Source organism: Myxine glutinosa, chromosome 1, assembly GCF_964187855.1.
Source record: "Myxine glutinosa chromosome 1, kmMyxGlut1.1, whole genome shotgun sequence".
In the NCBI taxonomy this organism is placed as follows: Eukaryota; Metazoa; Chordata; class Myxini; order Myxiniformes; family Myxinidae; genus Myxine; species Myxine glutinosa.
Window position 1 is genome coordinate 12,393,180 of NC_136261.1, and position 19,308 is coordinate 12,412,487.

At 45.8% G+C, this 19,308-nt stretch overlaps 1 protein-coding gene across 4 annotated transcripts in view; it reads right to left on the reverse strand.

The window, feature by feature from the left end:
* LOC137421326 (uncharacterized) overlaps positions 1-19,308 on the reverse strand; it is a 147,748-nt gene that overhangs the window by 60,104 nt on the left and 68,336 nt on the right. For 2 of the 4 annotated variants that reach the window (XR_013624178.1, XM_078782252.1), the window contains exon 3: positions 17,643-17,738. The exons of the other annotated variants lie outside the window; for them this stretch is intronic. The gene's annotated coding sequence lies outside the window, so the exon portion shown is untranslated. The remainder of the gene's footprint in view (positions 1-17,642; positions 17,739-19,308) is intronic. 4 annotated transcript variants of the gene reach the window in all.

Consider the following 19,308-nt stretch of genomic DNA (forward strand, 5'->3'; position numbering starts at 1 on the left):
TATCCATCTCCTATAGTGCCTTTGTTCTACATTCCCTAAACTCTCCTGCACTCCATCCTCCATCCAGCGTCCTTAAACGTATTTTTAACTCGAAGGTCACAAGAAACTCATTTTGCAATAAATGTTCGTTTCCCATAAATCGTACACTTTCAAAAATCCAATCTCACCCCTCCCCTCCAAATCTTCCCCATAACCCCTCCCCTCCAAATCTTCCCCATCACCCCTCCCCTCTAAATCTTCCCCATCACCCATCCCTTTCAAATCTCCCCCCTTGCCCCCTCCCTCCTAAACTACTCCCTCACCCCTCCCCGCCAAGACGCCCCCTCGCCCCTCCCCTCCTAGACTCCTGCCTCACCCCTCCCCTCCAAATCTCCCCCATATCCCATCCCTTTCAAATCCCTCCCCTTGTCCCTTCCCTCCCAAACTCCCCCATCACCCCTCCCCTTCAAATCTCCCCACCCTCATTGCTTCTCAATTTCCCCCCGCTCACTCCCCCTCCTCAAAGCGTCCTCCCCGCTTCTTCCCCCTTCAAACTCTCACCTCCATCTCCCCCAACCTTCTGCCTCGCTCTTCCCCCTCCTCAAATAACACCTCATTGTGGCTCACCCAATCACCATCAAACCTTTTGTCCGCCCCATCCTTCCCTTTCTCCGAGCTATTCTGAAATCTCTGACACACCTTCAACAGCTCTCCCTACCTCTTCCACCTCTTCCACATCTTACCCTACCCCTCCTCCCCCCTGTTCTGTATCTGATGCTCCCCCTTCCTCTTCATTAACGGTATGGACCTCAAACATCCGGGGCCTTCGTTCAAACTTAACTGATCTCTCCATACAGGTTGCTTCTGTCAAACCAGACGTGATCTGCTTAACAGAAACTTTCCTCCTTTATGATGTCTCTGATTCCATAGTATCTCTCCCGGGCTACTCCCTCCTCCGGTATGATAGACCTGAGCCTCGTCCTGGAGGCGGGGTTGCTATCTTTATCAAAAACTCTCTTCCTCACTCGCCCTGCACTGCACTCTCTCCACCTCACCCCCAGGAATACCTCTGGCTACGGCTTCCCCTTCGCTCCCACCTCTTGTTCATATGTGTGTTGTACCGTCCACCAAACAGTGATGACTCCATCTACATCTCGCTGTCTGATGATATGGACCAACTTCTATCTACTCATCCCAACTCTCTCTTCCTCATATGTGGTGATTTCAACTGTCATCATGCCAGTTGGCTGGGTGTGGGTACCTCTCTCACCAGCCATGGCTCCTCAGCAAAGGACTTCTGCGACTCACTGGGACTGACACAATCTGTCAATTTCCCGACCCGGATCTCAGTCAACGGAACATCTTCTCTTCTGGACTTGGTTATGACTAACTTCCCTGAAAATGTCTGCTGCTCTTCTTCTGCTCCGATCGGATCATCTGATCATGTCCTTGTTAAAGTGGACATCTCTCTGACCATCCTCAGGGAGCCTGCTCAGCGTCGACGAGTCTGGCATTTCACTCAGGCCAACTGGCACGGTCTTCAAGCAGCCATCAATCATCTGGACTGGTCTCCCATCTCTACCACCTCTGACATCAACTCATCCTGGGAATTCTTCCAAAGTAAATTGCTCTCTCTCATGCACAGATTTATCCCATCTCGTCTTCAGTTGTCATACCCTTCCTCCCGTCCATGGTACACGGAATCTTGTGGTGAGGCTGTTGCCCAGAAACAACTTGCCTTCGTCTCCTGGAAAGCAAATCCAACGGAAGGAAATCTCATTTCCTTTCACAAAGCCCGAAACAAGTGTGTGTCCACCCTCAGGAGAGCCAGGAAACAATATCTCTCCGTTCTCAAGACCGAACTCTCTTATCTGTCTCCCTCTTCCAAATCCTGGTGGCGTCTGGTCAAATCCGTTTCTGGTGTTTGTTCCCCCTCCATCCCCTCCCTTACCTCAAACGGCTACACAGCTGACTCCGCACGTGAAAAAGCTGAATGCCTCAACTCTGTGTTTGCCTCTAAATCTTGTGTCCCAAACCCATCCCTCTCTGTACCCACCATACCCAGTCGTACCCTGCTGCTCCTGGACTCCGTGTCCTTTCCTCCTGACAAGGTGGAAAAGTTTCTGTCAACCCTCGACTCTGATTCTGCAACTGGACCCGACGGCATCAGCCCACGGGTCCTAAAATCCTGCTCTGCTGCTCTATCTCACCCTCTCTCTGTTCTCTTCACCCTCTCTTTTGCTCAAGGTCAACTGCCATCTGCTTGGAAATCAGCCAACATCACCGCTTTGCACAAAAAAGGTGCAAAAACAGATCCTAGCAACTACAGACCAATCAGCCTTCTCCCAATTATCAGCAAAGTCATGGAATCCATCATTGCTTCTGATATGAAATCTTTCCTCTTCTCCAATGGCTTGATCTCTGATCATCAATTTGGTTTCAGACCAGGTCACTCTACTCTGGACATGCTGCTTCTGCTGTCTCAACAATGGATGGAGGTCCTCAATGCCAAACAGGAAATTAGAGCTATCTCCCTCGACATATCACGTGCCTTCGACACGGTCTGGCACCCCGCTCTGCTCACCAAACTCTCCTCCTTTGGTATCCATGGAAATCTCCACGCATGGCTGGCGGACTTCCTCTCTAGTCGTCGTCAACGTGTGGCCCTGAATGGGTTTCTCTCATCTCCTCTTCCTGTTCAGGCTGGAGTTCCCCAAGGCAGTGTTCTGGGCCCCGTGCTTTTTCTGGTCTTCATCAATGATCTCTCTGACTCTCTCGAAAATCCTCTCTATCTCTTTGCTGATGACTCCACTCTCTGCCGCTCCATTCCTCTTCCCTCAGATCGGCAGTCTGCTGCCTCCTCACTCTCTGAAGACCTGGACAAAATCACAGACTGGTCAAACAAGTGGAACATGTCTTTCAATCCTGACAAATCTCACACTCTTACTATGTCTCTCCGAAAAGATCGACTGGACAACCCTCCCATCTACTTTCTCAACAATCCTCTCCAAGAAGTTCTGTCGCTCAAGATTTTGGGTCTCACTATCTGCCATGATCTTTCTTGGGAAAACCACATTTCCAAGCTGGCCTCCAAAGCCAGTCGCCGACTGGGCATCCTCCGTCGTGCGAAGTCCTTCCTCGGCACACCTGAGCTCCTCACCACATACAAGGCTTTCATCCGCAGCTCAATGGAATACTGTTCTCCCCTATGGGCCGGTGCTCCTGCCTCACACCTAGCTCGGCTTCACGCTGTTGAAACCAAAGCTTTCAGAATTATTGGAATCTCCCGCGATGAAGCTATCTCTGAGGGCCTTTCACTCACTCACCGCAGGCAGGTAGGTGGTCTTTCTGTCTTCTACCGACTCCTCTCCGGCCTTGCACCCCCAGCTCTCTCTGTGCTCTGTCCCCCAAATATTCCTACAGGTCGCACAAGATCTGCCAGCAACCCTCTGATGGTTAAACTGCCGAAATCTCGGCTCTCCGCTCACCTTCACTCTTTCATTCCTCTTTTCTCCCGCCTCTGGAACAAACTCCCTCACTCCCTTCAATCCCACTCCTCCCTCCAGGTCTTTAAAACAGCTGTTCACCACCATCTCTTATCTTCCCCCATCCAAAACCTTGATCTTTTCTACCCCCGCTAATTCACCCCAGATCCACCTTGTTTGAAATTCCAACTTCTTTCCTGGAAGTCCTGGCAGTGTCCATATGTTTTATACCTCTCCCACTGCCCCCTTCCCACGCCCCCCCCCCCCCCAAAGCCCTCGCCCTCTCTCAGATCTCTCGATGTCTCCATGTCTCTCGGTCCCTGCTCTCAAATGTTGTGTTTGTGTCCTTCCCCCTCTCTCCCCATCTTGTCTACCGCTCCCTATGTTATATGTTTTATGTGTCGGTTTGTCTTTCTGTGTGATTAATGTTCGCTCTTTCACGAGCCTCAATATTGTATACAAAAAAAAAAAAAAAAAAAAACCAACTCCAGAAGAGAAGATACTCCATTGACTGAGATCTGGGTCGGGAAATTGACAGATTGTTTCAGTCCCAGTGAGTCACAGAAGTCCTTTGCTGAGGTGCCATGGCTGGTGAGAGATGAACCCACACCCAGCCAGCTGGCATGATGACAGTTGAAATCACCACATATGAGGAAGAGAGAGTTGGGATGGGTAGATAGAAGTTGGTCCATGTTGTCCGACAGTGAAATGTAAATGGAGTCATCACTGTTTGGAGGACGGTACAGAACACATATGAACAAAAGGTGGCAGCGGAGAGGAAGCCGTAGCGAGAGGTTCTCCTGGGGGTGGGGTGGAGAGAGGGCAGTGCAGGGAGAGTGAGGAAGAGAGTTTTTGATAAAGATAGCCACCCCACCACCAGGACGAGGCTCAGGTCTATCATACCGGAGGAGGGAGTAACCTGGGAGAGATACCAAGGAATCAGAGACATCATGAAGGAGGAAGGTTTCTGTTAAGCAGATCACGTCTGGTTTGTCAGAAGCAACCTGTATGGAGAGATCAGTTACGTTTGAGCGAAGGCCCCGGATGTTTGAGGTCCATACCGTTAATGAGGAGAGAGGGGGAGCATCGGGTGCAGGGCAGGGGAGGGGAGGGGTAGGGTCAGATGAAGGATGAGAGGGGGAGGTAGATAAGTGCAGTTGATAGTGTGTCAGAGATTACAGAAGAGTTACAAGAAAGGGAAGGATGAGGAGGACGAAAGGTTTGTTGGTGATGGGATGAGGTACAGTGAGGGGTTGTTTGAGGGGGGGGGGGGCAGAGGAAAGTAGAAGGTTGGGGGAGTTGGAGGTCGAGATAGAAGGGAGACGAAGTGGGGAGGATGCAGCTTTGAGAAGGAGGTGGGAGGAGGGAGAATTTGGGAGGGATGGTTGGGGGGGAGGTTTGAAGGGGAGGGGTTGGGGGGGAGTTTTGAATGGGAGGGGCAAGGGGGGAGTTTAGGAGGGGAAGGGCAAGGGGGGAGTTTAGGAGGGGAGGGGTGAGGAGGGAGTTCAGGAGGGGAGGGGCAAGGGGGGAGATTTGGAGGGGAGGGGCAAGGGGGGAGATTTGGGGGGGAGGGGCAAGGGGGGAGTTTAGGAGGGGAGGGGCAATGGGGGAGATTTGGAGGGGAGGGGCAAGGGGGGAGTTTAGAAAGTGGATGATTAATGAAAGATGAACATTTATAACAAATTGGGTTTGTTGTGATTTTCAAGTTAGCGGGATGGGATTTCAAGTTAGTTAGGTCTTCATTGCTTTTGTCGCTTCCTCAACTTCCTTCTCAGTTATCTTCTCTGCCGGTCCTAAAACTGTGTTACTCTCTATGTTGCCGTCCCATTCATTCTCTGCATTCAACAGTATTTCCATATATCTTTTCCATCTTCCTTTAATTCCATCTGTGTCCACAACGATTTGTTCCACTTCATCCTCCAAGCAACTCACCCCCATCACATCACACCTCTCTTTCGCTATCTGATTTGCATTCCTGAATACCGCTCTCTGACCCTCTTCCGAATCCAAGCGTTCTCCGAACATTTTCCTACATGCCTCCTGCGCCTTTGCTACCTCTTTCTTTGCAACCTTCTTGGCTGCCTTATAACTTTCATGCTCTGCCGTTTCTGCTCCTGTACCCTTCGCCTTCTGCCACTCCTTGAACTTCTTCCTCTTCTCGTCAATCCTCTTTCCAACTTCGTCATCCCACCACCATGTTTCCGAGTGCCTCGGTGGTCCTTTTGTCCATCCACATACCTCACCAACGGCTCCCAACAGACTATCTTTCATTGACATCCAACCACTTTTAAGCTCAATCACATCATCCTCGACCCTACTCAGCCTCTCTTTTAATGCCTCCCTTACTGTCACCTCTTTCAACCTCCACACCTTCATTCTCGGTTGGTACTTCACCGGCCGAGCTCTCCTCGCACCTTTCACCCTTATGTCGCAGACAACCAAGTGGTGCTGTGAAACAGCCTCCTCCCCCGGGATCACTTTTGTGTTCCGGAGGTGCCCCCTATCTCGTCTCCGCACCATCAGGTAGTCAACGGTTGTCGTCGACCCACCTCACGTGTATGGAACAAGCTTATTATCCTCTTTCTGGAACTGAGTATTACAAATCAACAAATCAGCTCCATCAGCAAACTCCAAAATCCTTTCACCTTCTCCATTCCTCACACCATATCCGTCACCCCCATGAACTCCCTCAAAACCGTCCATACTCCTTCCCACACGTCCATTTAGGTCTCCTCCTACCACAACAACTTCCTCATCTTTCACATTTTCCATCAGCTTCTCTATCGCACACCAGAACCTGTCCTTCTCTTCATCGCTCCGACCAACCTGCGGAGCATATCCCGAGATGACGTTCACCAAGAGCTTTCCAATCATCATTTTCACCATCATCAACTTATCACTCACTCTAGTCACACTCACCACACTGTCTACAAACTCCTCAGAAAACAGGACACCAACACCATTCACGCCCTCCGGGCACCCTTGCCACACAAACTTGTATTTCTGTCCCTGCCTACCCTTCACCATTCTCACACCACTTCCCTTCCATCTCGTCTCCTGCACACGACATATGTCCACTTTTATTCTGACCAATACTTCCACCACTTCTCCTGATGTCCCTGTCATTGTCCCCACATTCCATGACCCATACCTCAGAAACCGATCTCCACGTGGGGCATCAGACGTTTCGTCGTCATAAATGCAGTGATTTGAATGATAAATTATGAATAAAATAAAAAAGAATTTAAAAAACGTCCAAATGAATTGATAAATGCTGACAGTTGATAAATTATGATATAATTTATGCCACCATAATTAATAAGTTATATTTTAACTTCTAACATGGTTTAAAAAACATAGATCAAAGGAGAACATGCAAGCGAAGAGGAAGAAGATTCTTCCTCGATAATGCTGATATTACCTCTGCCACCGAGGGTTTGTTCACCCGTTTGTCTGTGAACAGGATATCTCAATAAGTTATTGAACGATTTGGACGAAACCTGGAGGATCGGTTGTTTGTGTGATAAGGATGAAATGATTAGATTTTGGTAAAGATCTGGCTTCGGATCAGACTCTTAGGATTTTAAAAAGTGATTCTTCACCTTTGGGAGATGGGGCCAAAAACTATATATAGCAGGATATCTCAAAAAGTTATGGAATGATTTGGACGAAACACGGTGGAGAGGTTGGGTGTGTGACAAAGAAGAATTGGTTCAATTTTTGTGAAGATTCTATCCGGATCAGAGAATTTTTAAAGTGATTTTTCACCCTTGAAAGATATAGCTCAAATCGATACATAGCATGATATCATAAGGTTATTGATGGATTTCGACAAAACTTGGTGGACAAGTTGGGTGTGTTACAAGGACGAATCTATTCGATTTTGGTGAAGATCTGAATATGGATTCAGATATGAGAATTATTTAATTTTTAAGTGATTCTTCACCATTGGGAGATAGGGCTCATATCTCAAGGACTATACATTGATACAAGCTGAAACTTGGAATATACATTGGCCAATAGGTCTAGTTAATGGCTTTCGAAACAAATTCCACCTAAGTGCTATAGTTTTTGCTTTAAAATGGAATATATATCAATATATATGCATAAATATATATATATAAAAATATATACACACTTTATAACTTCAAAATGTTATTTCCCAACCCTAATATGCTGGCTTAATGGCCTAATGGATAAGGCATCAGACTCCCAAGCTGGGGAGTGTCGGTTCGAGTCCCATCTCGGTTGAATATTTTTTTCCACTTACTTTTTAAAGTCTTTTATATAATCTTGAATAAAGTCTTGTACGATGAACAAATGCATTTTGTTCGTATTTAAAATGTATCTTGTGAAAATGCCAGGGGCATAGAAAAGGCCCCTTTATATGGGATGTGCCACATGGCAAACTATAGAAAAGAAGGGACATTCTTGGGTAAAATTCCAGGGACTTAGAAAAGGCCCCTTTATATAAGGGTATGTGCCATGTGGCAAAGTATAGAAAAGAAGGGACAATTCCATAGCTTGTAGAAAATGTCGAACAACAGAAAAGAAGGAACATTCAAAAAATCTCGTGTGCATGCTGGACTCCCCTTGTGTTCTTAGGAGGAACCAAGTAATGCTCTAGAAATGTTCATATTGTCGCGCGATTGCCCTTGGTTAAGACCGTGGGATCGCGGATAGCCTGAACGAGCTTTAACTCCGAGGCGACGATCAATTGCGGACTTGACTATGCAAGCACGGGAGGAAAAAGGAAGAGGAAGGAGCGGCGAGCTCTTACCTGACGCGTTCCGAGCAGTCTTAAACCCTGCAAATTAATGAATCAAACCAAAACGGGTTTTGAATAGAAAGGGAAAAATAATACAAGGGTTTATTCAAAATAAATATCAGGACAGGGAAACGCAACGATAAAAACTAAATCCTAAATCAGGATCCCGCACACCTCACTTCACATACAAGACAAGGGAAATCAGTAAATAAAAGAAACGTTTGTGCGTTTGTGGATGCGAGCTTACTGCGTCTGGCAGTGTGCGGGATCGTCTGGCCCTCGGCACGCCCGCTCGTCAGCGCTCCAACGCGAGCCCGGCTCGTCGTTCGTCGTTCGCACACCAACGCAAGGAAGAGAATCGACGGCGTTCCTTCTCTCCACCGTCTTTCGAACTGCTCGTTCCTCCACCAGGTCTGAAGCAAGAGAAGGCCCAGCATGAAGGGACAATCAGGAGCAAGAGGCCAAGGGAAGAGAAGCGAGGGAAGAGAGACCGAAGAGCCAAAATGCCGGCGAGCGAGTCGTTTTGTCACTCGCGGTGTGAGGTCACGAGGTCATGAGGTCGAGGCTCTCGCGAGATCACGGCGAGGTCACGTCTTTTCAAAGCTGTTCCATGCGCTCACGCTTTCGAAGCTAAGTGATCTTTCACATTTGTGTTTTTGGCGTATCTTTATCTTTCTTTCGGTGCATGTACCTATTGGGGTGACTTTAATAGGTTTCTCGGTGTTGGTTTTTCATACCTGTGTACAGAATCGTCGGTTTTTTCATATCGTGTATTCTGAGGCCTAGTGTAGTGCTAGTAGGCTACCGTGTCCTCAGACCTTGGCTTGAGGCTTTTGTTTTTTGTCTCAGCGGTTCTTCGATCGCGCTGCAACTACTTTCGGTCTCTGTTTTTCACGGTCTTTTCACCCATACTCCCTTGTTTTAAAATCTCAAAAAATAAAAAAAAACATTTTTTTTCCTTCCCTGTTCTTATCCGCTTGTGCGTTCTTATTTGTTCTTTCGTTCTTCGTTCTTTTGCTCTTTCGTTCTTCGTTATTTGTTCTTTCGTTCTTCGACCACGTTGTTCGAGATCACGTGATCAAGTTGTTAATACATGTTTCATCTATCCCCTGAAGAACTTTATTATTATGTCATATTCTATAACACTTTTTTCTACTTCTTCTATAAAAGGATGCTTTCGACTTGCTCACCAATTCTATTCATTCAAAAAAAAAATTCCATCTCTTACAGTGCATCTTTCATTCATTCCCTAAACTCTCCAGAACTCCACCCATCCTTCAGCGTCCTCAAACGTATTTTTGACTCGAATGTCTCAAGAAACTCATTTTGCAATAAATGTTCGTTTCCCATAAATCGTACACTTTTCAAAATCCAATCACACCCCTCCCCTCCAAATCTTCCCCATCACCCATCTCTGTCAAATCTTCCCCCTTGCCCCTCCCCCCCAAATCTTCCCAAACACCCATCCCTTCCTGGGGTTCCTGGGAATTCTTCCAAAGCAAACTGCTCTCTCTCATGCACAGATTTATCCCATCTCGTCTTCAGTTGTCTTACCCTTCCTCCCGTCCATGGTACACTGAATCTTGTGGTGAGGCAGTTGCCCTGAAACAACTTGCCTTTGCCTCTTGGAAGGCAAATCCAACTGAAGGCAATCTCAGTTCCTTCCACCAAGCTCGGAACAAGTGTGTGTCTACCCTCAGGAGTGCCAGGAAGCACGATCTCTCCACACTCAAGATTGAACTCTCAAACCAGTCTCCTTCCTCCAAATCCTGGTGGCGTCTGGTCAAATCCGTTTCTGGTGTTTGTTCCCCCTCCATCCCCTCCCTTACCTCAAATGGCTACACAGTTGACACCGCACGTGACAAAGCCAAATGCCTCAACTCTGTGTTTGCTTCAAAATATTGTGTCCCAAACCCATCTCTCTCTGTTCCCACCATACCCAGTCGAACCCAACTGCTCCTGGACTCTGTGTCCTTCTCTCCTGACAAGGTGAAGTTTTTGTCAAACCTCGACTGATTCTGCAACTGGACCAGACGGCATCAGCCCACAGGTCCTAAAGTCCTGCTCTGCAGCTCCATCTCACCCTCTCTTTTGCTCAAGGTCATCTGCCAGCACCTTGGAAATCAGCAAACATTACCGCTTTACACAAAAAAGGTGCAAAAACAGATCCTTGCAACGACAGACCAATCAGCCTGCTTCCAATTATCAGCAAAGTCATGGAATCCATCATTGCTTCGGATATCAAATCCTTCCTCTTCTCCAACGGCTTGATCTCTGATCATCAATTTGGATTCAGACCAGCTCATTCTACTCTGGACATGTTGCTTCTGCTGTCTCAACAATGGATGGAGGTCCTCAATGCCAAACAGGAAATCAGAGCTGTCTCACTTGACATATCACGTGCCTTCGATATGGTCTGGCACCCAGCTCTGCTCACCAAACTCTCCTCCTATGGCATCCATGGAAATCACCACTCATGGCTTGCGGACTTCCTCTCTGGTCGTAAGCAACGTGTGGCCCTGAATGGGTTTCTCTCATCTCCCCTTCCTGTTCTGGCTGGACTTCCCCAAGGTAGTGTTCTGGGCCCTGTGCTATTTATGGTCTTCATCAATGATCTCTCCGACTCTGGAAAATCCTCTCTATCTCTTTGCTGATGACTCCACTATCTGCCGCTCCATTCGTCATCCCTCAGATCGGCAGTCTGCAGCCTCGTCACTCTCTGCAGACCTGGACAAAATCACAGACTGGTCAAACAAGTGGAACATGTCTTTCAATCCTGACAAATCTCACACTCTTACAATGTCTCTCCGAAAGGACCGACTGGAAAACCCTCCCATCTACTTTCTCAACAATCCTCTCCAAGAAGTTCTGTCGCTCAAGCTTTTGGGTCTCACTATCTGCCATGATCTTTCTTGGGAAAACCACCTTTCCAAGCTGGCCTCCAAAGCCAGTCGCCGACTGGGCATCCTCCGTCGTGCGAAGTCCTTCCTCCTTGGACTGAGCTCCTCACCACATACAAGGCTTTCATCCACAGCTCAATGGAATACTGTTACCCCCTCTGGGCCGGTGCTCCTGCCTCACACCTAGCTCGGCTTCACGCTGTTGAAACCAAAGCTTTCAGAATCATTGAAATCTCCTGCGATGAAGTTAACTCCGAGGGCCTTTCACTCACTCATTGCAGGCAGGTTGGTGGTCTTTCTGTCTTCTACCGACTCCTCTCCGGCCTTGCTCCCCAGCTCTCTCTGTGCTCTGTCCCCCCAATATTCCTTCAGGTCGCACAAGATCTGCCAGCAACCCTCTTCAACTGCCAAAACCTAGGCTCTCTGCTCACCTTCACTCTTTCATTCCCATTTTCTCCCACCTCTGGAACAAACTCCTTCACTCTCTTCAATCCCACTCCTCCATCCAGGTCTTTAAAACAGCTGTTCACCACCATCTCTTATCTTCCCCCATCCAAAACCTTGATCTTTTCTACCCCCGCTAATTCGCCCCAGATACACTTTTTTTTTTCTTTTTTTTTTTGAAATTCGAACTTCTTTCCTGGAAGTCCTTGCAGTGTTCATATGTTTTATACCTCTCCCACCCCCCCCCCCCCCCCAACCTCCCACATTTCCCCCGATGTCCCTGCTCTCAAATGTTGTGTTTGTATCCTTCCCCCTCTCTCCCCATCTTGTCTACCGCTCCCCTTAAGAGTCCCCTACCGGTGTACACCGGAGGGGACTATAGGTTTGCACGCCGTCCGTCCGTCAGTCCGTCAGTCCGTCCGTCATCCAAAGAACAGTTTTCCGGACTTATTATCTAAACGCTTAATGCTAATGATTTCAAACTTGGCACATCGTTTCCTCATGATAAGTTACAGATCAAGTTCGAACTTCACGACGTTTCGCTCATTTTTGACAAAGTTATGGCATTTTGAACTTTGATAATTCTGATGATCCTTAATTCAGTGCCATTTTAAGTTTTAATTTCCTTTAAAAAATATTTTCTCTGCAATAATAGGACCGATTGAAAACAAATTTTCACCATAGAAGGGACTCGGTCTGTAGAATATTTTAATCGTAATTATGACGTCACAGGTCACGTGGTTCGGGCGCCATATTGTTTTTCGTGAAAACACGAAAACCCCTTTTTCCCTGCAACGGCTGAACAAATCGAGGCCAAACTTTGCAGGCAGAATCGTATACCCATGACGAACAAAAAAGTCACATGGTTTCAGAGTTATGACGTTTTTAAGCATGAACCTTTAAAACCGAGCCCCTCCCTCATTTTTGATCCAATCGAGGGGAAACTTCACAGATCTGTTCCGCATGTCAGTCTACTAAAATGTCCTTTTGGAATTTGCGATAGCTCACGTGGTTTGGCAGATATCGTTAATTAAACGAAAATATTTTAAAAATGGATATCTCTTGAATCGCTTTATTGATCGACGTGAAACTTCATAGTATAGTAGACGTCATGAAGAGTAACAAGTGTGCAAAATTTCAAGATTGGAGGTACGGTCTGGAAGCTAGAAGTTGTTATTGCGTGAAGAAGAAGAGGCGTCAAGTGTGCGGATTTAATTATTTATCACGTGTACAGACTGAAAGCATCGTTAGACACGACCTGTCGCGGTCATTTTAACCTCAAATAAAATTCTAATTTAAGATTTGTCAATAGCTGACGTATATTAACAAACGAATAAACAGATTTGGTCAAATTCTGACTTTTTTAACTCGATCGCATTTGACAGAGTTGTGACAAGCTGAGGAAGAAGAAACCTCGCATTGGCTTCTCCAATGTGCCATAAAAAAATGGATATCTCTTGAATCGCTAGTACCTCAGACCGTGAGTTGGTAATAATTTATATAATTCACACAGTGCAATACATGCAGGCCGCTCCACGGAGCGGCGAGGCGTGACACACACGTGTCTCAGCATACCTCAGATCAAGTTTGAAAACCAGCATCAACCGTGCATAAATTTGCATATTCGATCATTTTTGACAAAGTTATGGCACTTTGAACTTTGGTAGGGGACATGTATTGCAGCGCAATACTCAGAATGCTTGTTTTTTGTGTTTTATGTGTCGGTTTGACTTTTTGTGTGATTAATGTTGGCTCTTTCACGAGCCTCGATCTTGCATACAAAAAAAAAAAAAAAGAAGAAGAAAAGCAGGAGGGCCGATGGGAGTTGTGGGAGATATGTTGAAGGCAGCAGGAAGTTTGGGTGTGAAGAGAATGACAGAGATCTGCAATCTGGTGGTGAAAGAAGGCCGCATTCCAGTGGCTTGGGAACTGAGTACCCTTGTCCCTCTATACAAGGGGAAAGGTGACCCTCTGGACTGAGGCTCGTATCCAACGATAAAGTTATTGGAGCATGGAATGAAGGTATTGGAAAGGGTGTTGGAGAGGAGGATAAGGAAGAAAGTGAAGATCGACGAAATGCAGTTTGGATTCATGCCAGGAAGAGGACCGACAGACGCGCTTTTCATTGTGAGGCAGTTGCAGGAGAAGTACATGGAGAAGAGGAGGAATTTGTTTCTTGGGTTTGTTGATCTGGAGAAAGCATTCGATAGGGTACCACGCAAAGTATTGACATGGGCATTGAGGGAGTTAGGAGTGGAGGAATGGTTGATCAGAGTAGTGATGGCAATGTACAAAAGAGCGCGCACAGCTGTAAGGACGAAGGACGGGAACAGTGGTGAGTTTGAGGTGAAGGTGGGAGTGCATCAGGGGTCGGTACTAAGTCCACTACTATTTGTAGCTGTGATGGAGGTGCTGGCTCAGAACGTAAAGGAGGGTTTACCGTGGGAGTTGTTGTATGCAGATGATCTGGTGTTGATTGCGGAAAGTATGGATGGACTGAAGGAAAAGATGAACACGTGGAAGGAATGTATGGAGACAAAAGGTCTGAACGTGAATATCGGAAAGACGAAGGTGATGGCAAGTGGTAAAGCATGTGGTGAGGTGGAAAGAACTGGGAAGTGGCCCTGTGCTGTGTGTAGGAAGGGTGTCGGAGTGAACTCCATTCAATGTACAATGTGCGCTGTGTGGGTTCATCAAAAATGTAGTGGTCTGAGAGGGTCATTAACCAGTGTGGCAGCTACATTCAAATGTAAGGTGTGCACAGAGGGAGCTGCAGATGGAGGAAATGTTGAGTTGGATCTTGGAGACGGCGTGAAGCTGGAAGGTGTGAAAACATTTTGCTACCTCGGAGACATGCTGAATGGAGAAGGTGGATCAGACTCGGCAACGGTTGCTCGAGTGAGATGTGCATGGAAGAAGTTTCGGGAACTGAGTGGCGTGCTGATGATGAGGGGAGTGTCGTTGAAGCTGAAGGGAAAGGTGTATGCCGCATGTGTGAGAAGTGTTATGATTTATGGGAGCGAGACATGGGTAATGAACGTAGAGCAACAACGAAGGTTGGAAAGGGTGGAAATGCGAATGGTTCGACGGATGTGCGTAGTATCGTTGAGAAAGAGGAAGACAAATGATGAATTGCGAAAGATGATGGGAATAGAGCCTGTGATTGATGCTGTGAAGAGGAACAGGTTGAGATGGTTTGGTCATGTGTTGAGGAAGGATAAAAGTGACTGGTTGAGAAGAGTGATGGAAATGAATGTAGAAGGAAGCAGAGGACGGGGAAGACCGAGAAAGACTTGGCTAAAGATGGTGGAAGAAGAAATGCGGGCAAGGGGGTTAACAAGGAGAGATGCAGAAAATAGGGCAAAATGGAGAAGATTGTCATGGGGACCGCAAGGCTAACCCCCGCTCTAGCAGGGAAAATGGCCTTTAAAATGCATGTTGTTGTTGTTTGTCTCAATGGTAAAGAATCACTTTGGAAATTAAAAAAATCATCCTATCCAGATCCAGATCTTCACCAAAATCGAATCGATTTGTCCTCGTCACACACCTAACCTGTCCACCAAGTCTCATCGAAATCCGTCCAAAACTTTTTGAAATTTCATGCTATATATCGATTTTGGCCCATCTCTCAATGGTAAAGAATCACTTTGGAAATTAAAAAAAATCATCCTATCCAGATCCGGACCTTCACGAAAATCGAATCGATTTGTCGTCACACACCCAACCCAACCTGTCCACCAAGTTTCATCCAAATCCGTCCAAAACGTTTTGAAATTTCATGCTATATATCGATTTTGGCCCATCTCTCAATGGTAAAGAATCACTTTGGAAATTAAAAAAATCATCCTGTCCAGATCCGAATCTTCACCAAAATCGAATCGATTTGTCCTTGTCATACACCCAACCTGTCCACAAAGTTTCATCCAAATCCGTCCAAAACTTTTTGAAATTTCATGCTATATATCGATTTTGGCCCATCTCTCAATGGTAAAGAATCACTTTGGAAATTTTTTTAAATCATCCTATCCAGATCCAGATCTTCACCAAAATCGAATCGATTTGTCCTCGTCGCACACCCAACCTGTCCACCAAGTTTCATCCAAATCCGTCCAAAACGTTTTGAAATTTAATGCTATATATCGATTTTGGTCCATCTCTCAATGGTAAAGAATCACTTTGGAAATTAAAAAAATCATCCTATCCAGATCCAGATCTTCACCAAAATCGGATCGATTTGTCCTCGTCACACACCCAACATGTCTACCAAGTTTCATCCAAATCCGTCCAAAACGTTTTGAAATTTAATGCTATATATCGATTTTGGCCCATCTCTCAATGGTAAAGAATCACTTTGGAAATTAAAAAAATCACCCTATCCAGATCCAGATCTTCACCAAAATCGGATCGATTTGTCCTCGTCGCACTCCCAACCTGTCCACCAAGTTTCATCCAAATCCGTCCAAAACTTTTTGAAATTTAATGCTATATATCGATTTTGGCCCATCTCTCAATGGTAAAGAATCACTTTGGAAATTAAAAAAATCATCCTATCCAGATCCGGATCTTCACCAAAATCGGATCGATTTGTCCTCGTCACACACCCAACCTGTCTATCAAGTTTCATCCAAATCCGTCCAAAACTTTTTGAGACTAGGGCATGCCCGTACTATATCTATATCTAAAATTATATCCCCCCCTCTATTTACATGAAATGGTTTGGTCCATGAAATGTTTTGGTCCATTCGCAACGCCAAAGCGAACGGCGAACGCTTTACATGAAATGGTTTGGTCCATGAAATGTTTTGGTCCATTCGCAACGCCAAAGCGAACGGCGAACGGCTTGCGAGTACAGTGACAATCCCCCCCCCCCCCCCCTCTATTTACATGAAACATGACATGAAATTTGTCCGTTTAATTAGTTTTAAAACATAGTTTAACGCCAACATATGGCATGCACGTACCCGTACTATCCGTAATGGCGCACGCTCTCACAGGAGCTCCGGAAGGTCGTATATCGCAGTTACGATGAATCGCAAATTCGTTTTTATTAGTTTTATTATTAGTTTTAAAACATAGTTTAACGCCAACATAGCGCCAACATAGTTTGCAAACGTGAAATAAATGAATACGCTCTCAAATGTGCCATCCGAGGCAGAGTGTGTCCGCCACGTTCGGCACACGCGATAGCTCGCTGCTCTCTGATTGGTTGAATCGTTTTTTGGACATAGCTCGGTAAGTAATTGTCCGATTAATATGAAACCTTGAAAAGGCACATCCTCGGGTCCCCAGCAATATACCTGGCAAGTTGAAAGTATATCGGACCCGTGGTTGTCGAGAAACAGCGGTCACAGACAAACAAACAAACGTACAAACGTACAAACAAACACACAGAGATTACTGGAATTATAGATAGATATCCTGCTCACAGACAAACAAATAGAGAGACAGCCAAACAGGGGTGAAAACATAACCACCGTCCACCTTCGGTGGTGGAGGTAACAAAAACAAAAGGTAACATGACAGCAGTTCATTTCACACCAAATGTGCGGTCATCGAGTCCTACAACTCACGTTGACGTGTTGGGTAAAGGTGCTGGTTGGATAAACAAGTGCAACTACCTTTTGTTGCCTCCGTCTTTCCTTTTAAAGCGAAATGAGGTATTTTAATAACCATAACAACAGTGAGGGGGCCTAACAATTCTGAGTCAACCCTACCTGGCGCTAATTCAACGGGATTCGAACTCAGGAGCGCAGGATCCCAAGCCCACCGCCCTAACCATTAGGCCAACACCAGGTGTGCCGTGAAGGTAGGCCGGCATTACGCACGTGACATCAGAACCTTTCCTTTCAATCTCCTTGAAATCTCTGTCTGCCATTAGAGCCTCCACAAGGAAATAATGAACAACAAAGTGATGGGTACCAAAGTGCCAATCAAGCCGAATGCCAAAGAAAAATCAAAGAACACCCACCATAGACTTTACAGATAAGAATAAATATTTAAATTCTCACTTTGTTTAAAGGAATTATTGTAAAAAGATTGATATTAATAAGATTATTATCCCGTTACCTTTCCTCCAGCTCCTCTTCTATTCCAGGATGTGAAGGTTGGTAGTCGTATCAGCTTCCCCTCATCCAGGCCGGCTCCTTCACATTCAGGCCCATGCTGGGGGCAGGAACAAGAAGACATGGCAAACCTACTAATAATATGACCTTCCAATTGACACAATCGACAAAGGAATATTGGTTCGTGCTCCGTATTACTCCATTATTGGAACACTGCGGTTATGAAAGCACGGAGTTTGTTCATTCCTTCAACACCAAACACATAACGCAATCAATCCGAGCACCACGCCGAGTACTCAGGCTCTACTAGCTCCGCAAAACCTAATTGTTTTGTACACTCCTGAACGCAAAGCAAAATTTGGGAGGGAGGGTGGGGAAATGGGGAGTGGGGAGGAAAGAGAAATAAAAAAAATCATTTTGTGCATACGTACTTTGTGTACGAGTATGAGTCTCCTCCATGATCCAGATTTACTTCTTTTTTTTAACTGCGTATTATTCTTATACTCATGATAATACCATGTTATATGAGCACCACAATTAATTTGTTACAACAGCTGACTACTACTACTACTGCTACTAATCCTACTACTGCTATGCCCCAATTCGATTTGAGTTGGTGAGAGCAGGTATTTGGAATTTGACCCACCACGCAGTAACCCGGGTTGCCCCGTGATTTATAATCATTTTACATATTCAATTAATCTATTTTAGGGGGAGTGTAACCCGGGTTCGTGTGATAGGAAAATCCTTTGTGTCACAACCCGGGTTACCGCGTGGTGGATCATTTGTTCAGGGTGCCGGCGATAACTCGCCTACTATTCGCGAAGGACACAGTGGAATCTTTAACATCCACAAACTAATTCCGGCAGATGAGACACCCAGTTCATCATCCACCTGAGCGACGGCACACGCATTGATGAATCCCACCCTGACTGCGAGGTACCAGGATGGCATTTTATAGCTGAGTCGGGATTCAAACCCAGGCTAGACAGCTCAGAGGCGAATGCGCAGACCTCTAAGCAATCCTGCCAGGCCATGTTTGGCACTAGATCTACCATCATATATATATATATATATATATATATATATATATATATATATATATATATATATATATATACTAGCTTGGCTTGGCTCGCTGTGCTCGCCTCACCAAGCGTCGTTGCTGAGGAATGGGCTTATTTTAGCTGAGGCTAATGACTGTACCTGAGTTGCTGTGTTGTCATGATTTACACCAATCATAATACAAACAATTACTTTGCACAAATGTATTTGTTGTGTTTGTGATATTGCATTTTTATAGGCAATTTCGGTTGAGGACTTCGGTTGAATGTTTTTTTTTCAAGAAATAACCCCTCAGCACATACCTAGGGGAGGGGTAGGTGCAGACTGGAAGTTTGGGACGTTTACACCTCACCACCACGTAATTCAAAACACCTCACCACCAAGTAATTCAAAACACCTCACCACCAAGTAATTCAAAACACCTCACCACCAAGTAATTCAAAACACCTCACCACCAAGTAATTCAAAACACCTCACCACCAAGTAATTCAAAACACCTCACCACCAAGTAATTTAAAACACCTCACAGCCATAAAACACGTAATAAAAACACCTCACAGCCACGAAATTAAAAACACCTCACCACCACGAAATTAAAAACACCT